The sequence below is a fragment of the Ostrinia furnacalis genome, unplaced genomic scaffold (genome assembly GCF_004193835.3).
Source record: "Ostrinia furnacalis isolate ACB-3 unplaced genomic scaffold, ASM419383v2 OfSCF7580, whole genome shotgun sequence".
In the NCBI taxonomy this organism is placed as follows: Eukaryota; Metazoa; Arthropoda; class Insecta; order Lepidoptera; family Crambidae; genus Ostrinia; species Ostrinia furnacalis.
Genome location: NW_021137819.1, coordinates 190,879 through 195,249, shown reverse-complemented (window position 1 = coordinate 195,249; position 4,371 = coordinate 190,879).

Genomic DNA, 4,371 nt, shown 5'->3' with positions numbered 1-4,371 from the left:
CAATAACGTCTATGCTACAGTTCAATGAAACGTAATGAAAAAGCTCGTACGAGTGAAATAGTATTATTGCGCTGAGCATAACCAAATTCATTGAATATTCGATGGGCGTCGGCGGAGGACGGACAAACATTGTTTAAGCGAGCCCGAGGACAAAGGGTGTGATGGCCGCGGCTGGATTCAAGACAAAACTTTACATTTTTCAGCTAATTTTAGCTCTTGTTGCTTGATAGACGAAACGTGGTTGGAAAGGATGATCGATGATGTGACTTTCGAATTTAGTCTATGCTCTTACCTATAGTATCCGATAATGAAACTGTCTATGGTTTAAGTGTCTTGAAACCATAATGAGGTGACATGAACACTTTTTAATGTTACTCGAGTATACTGTTTAACTTCCCTCTTAATACTTCTTTTTTAACTCTTTTTCAACCTTATTTTGATAGGCGTTTTTTCAAGTGAAATGTAACGGTTGAATAAAACATTATTTACTTCTTTTACACGCTAATTAATATGCTGACGTGTAACTACGCCTTAAGCTAAAAGCCTACCTCTCTTATTAACTGTACAAGTTTATGAAAATTTCATTAATAACTAATGTACCTACTTCTCATTATCATAACCTACACGATACACGAGTTTTATTAAAGCACAAACTAATTATGTGTTACACACAACGAAGTTTTTACAAGTTATCAAATCAATAATAATATCTGATGACCTGGAATATTGTTCAAGTTAAAATATTCTCAACTCATAAGTAAAACATTAACGTCTAGACTTTATTGGGTACCTATCTGTCTGAAGAACTCAATCGTAACTCAAAATCAAGGATGGATAATCCCAACTAATATTATAAATGCGAAAGTAACTCTGTCTGTCTGTCTGTCTGTCTGTCTGTCTGTCAGTTACGCTTTCCCGCTTAAACCTCGCAACCGATGTTGATGAAATTTGGCATAGATATAGTTTGAGTCCTGGGAAAGAACATAGGATAGTTTTTATCCCGGTTTTTGAAACAGGGACGCGCGCGATAAAGTTTTTCTGTGACAGACAAAATTCCACGCGGGTGAAGCCGCGGGCGGAAAGCTAGTAATAACTAAGGCTAAGCCTGAGGCTGAGTTGCACCACCTAACTTTAACCGTAACTATAACGACAACCGTTGTTTTTTGTATGAAATTTGAGAGATTTTTGACGTTTGTTACAATAAAATAAGATACAAATAAATACAAATATTTTATTTAAGCAAACACACTGTTTACGCATACACATTCAAATACATTCAGATGGTGCAATCCAGCCTTAATCTTCAGTTCAAATCCGACGATTGAAAAAGTCACTTTACTTTCTCTATAAATAAACACTAGTAACAAGGGCATAATCATGCCAAGATTATAATGTATGTTTGACGACAGCAGTGATTTATTAACAGCAATCTATAAATCACTGTTAATTGTGATCCAAAATTAACTATTGACGTAAACATGACGGTTGAATAATATAGTTTTACTAAAGTAGACTAAAATACTTTTAATTTGGATGTTATGGAACGCTTAACAAGTTATTCTAATTCTAAAATAATTTAGGCGTAGGTGGCCTGGTAAGATACTTATTGTGTATATTCCAGGTCTGATGATAAAAGAGTTTTCATAAGAACATATTATGTACATTGTATATACTTATCTTTTCTATATCTTGTAAGAGAGCAAGTTTAACAAGTTATCTTACCACGTGCTTTATTTTCATCAAAATGGTGAGATTTTCACGAATATTCTAAGCTCCCAAAGGATACGCGATAGTCTTTTGTTGACAAAGCAAAACCCACGTGAGCGCAGCCCACGGCTAGACTATTTATCTATAGTTTGCTGACGTCAACGGAATAGAGAACTGAAAACGTCTGTAACTGGAGACTATAAGGGAGATTATGCACTGAAGTAGATCAGATGCTAAAAATTTATTTTTGAAGGATAGTATCTCTGATTCTATTAAAATTTGTGAAGATTAAATTAGTCAGCTTCCTACTTATTCCCGTTAACCCCAAATATTATGCTTGATCGACGGGAATCAAACCAACCCTCGAATCGGCAATGATGCTTCACTTTAGCAATAGTATTATTTTTTTTGCATGAGCGATTAAGGACGCCTCCATTTCTGCGCTAACTTTACAAATTATACCAGTTCCAACCGAAATTCTCTAATTCTGGTTGGAGTGCGGAACTGTCCTAAGCGAGTAGCTCCAGTTACTAATTTCGTAGTTTCTGAGCTAAGCTAATATCGAAGCTGGTACTCAAATTGTTTATTAAAGAGATAAACGGTTGAACGCTCAGCAAATAAAGGATTAAATTCTGCCCCAAAATAGAAATACATGTTAGAATAGATGCAAATTATTTACCTTCCGATTCGGCGAATGGGAAATAACACCAAGTTACCTGAAACCTGATCCCTAAAGTTGCCACTTAAGGTCATTAATTATATAAGAAGCTAGCCCGAAAAGCACAAGTTTACATATATTTTATGTAGCAAAGGCCACCATACATTACAGCCGTAAATATATTTTGTACGAAAAGTTAACGTGTATTTTTAGTGAAAGCCTTGTAAAAACGTTCAGCGAAAATTCGCTAAAGTTCAAAATTGCTTAACCACACGGACATAACTCTCCCGGTTTGTCAACGTTGTGACATGAGAATCTCTCCTAGCCACCTGTGCCTCTACCATGAGTTTACCTACCGAGCATCTCGCTATCGAGGGCGTAAAAAAATGTATGGCAAATTGTACAGCGCCTCTAGCGGTTAGTAGCTGAACCACAGCAAAACTAAATACACTACCATGAGTTCATCTCAAATCGTTAGGTAAAAAACCTATCTAAATGAATACGATAGCGACTAAAGTTTTTATTAAGTTTCATACAAATAACTTACCATGAGTTGCAATTTTCAAAGATGTCATCGAAAAATACCTTAGCTGTCACACGGTGCAGTCCCCTCCATGGAACTAGGCTTAACATGCTCCCGCATGTCTATAGTGTTTGCTCAATGTTGATTTAGTCGATTTTCTCCTGAAAGGAACATGTAAGACAACAATAAAATTTCCAATTTTACAGACCTTCTAGAGCAGATGCCGCAAAAACTATACAAGATATAGAAAAACTTGACGGTCTCACCTGTCGCAAATTGAATAAGCTTTTTTTGGTTCATAGTAGTCATGTCACTAGGATGCATAGTTTCCGAGGATTAAGCGAAAAACCGAAAAGTGATACCTTTAAACCCCCCTCTCCCTGCCGGCTCAAGGGCTAAGGGCGGGGACTTTTGCTATGTTCACCACCTAACTAGGCTAAATAAAGTCCCGAGGTCAGAAATTGTGTTCCACGGATTTCTCTCTACACCGTCGTTAAGGCATTCATTGACTGGACTACTCATGGTATGATTTTAATGCAAACTTCATCGATCCACGTTTAAACTCTATCGACTGTAGTATACGAATACAAGTTTTCGATGGCAACTCATGGTAGAGGCACAGCTGATGTAGAAAGTTTTGAAAGAAGTTTGAGTGTGATAATATTCGATTGGGAATCGCTGTGTGGTTGTTGACACCACCATGTGACGAACTCAATAAATTGACTCAATACTTTGTATTGATTTAGAATCACTAAAAACGAGTTAGGTATCCAGGATAAGTTGAAGCGTTTTATTACGACACTTAACCTTGGAATTTATGGTTACTGGCCTGAATTATTTAGTAAGGGTCTATGTATCAATATTATTTTCACATGTGAAAAAAAAACTTTCCGTCCAGTGAAACGAAAAAATGAACTACCTACCTATAATTTGTGATCCAGACATTCAATTATGTATGATGAACGTTCAACAGGATTTTTACCGTCAAAGTAACAATATTTATATTGACAAGTTTTCGTATGAGCTTTAATTATTATGTCAGAGGCAGAGACGATCAGCAAATTCAGCAATTGCTTACAGTTTCATTGCGAATATAATTTCGATCTACAGATAAAAAGCAATCATTGGTCCACTGGGAAAACCGAATAAAACCTCCTAGTTACAGATGAATAGGAATATTTTTAAAGCACGCATTATATTAATCTACAAAAATAAATTACAAGTTTAGTGTTGTAATTTTAAAATTTTAGAGTTCGCGCTTTGCTTTTTACATAAACTACATTCTATATGATTGTAGGTATACTACATGAGTCCATTTCAGACAAACGGCAAAGAGATGGACGCTGTAACCGCAAAGATGGTAAATTTTATTTCCAACATAGCCCTGATGTTGTTTGTATTTATGTCAATGCTGTCGACATTACACTCCTGCACAAAGCGTATTGCTAACTTTATTACGAAATGGACTGGTACAGGGCAAGGA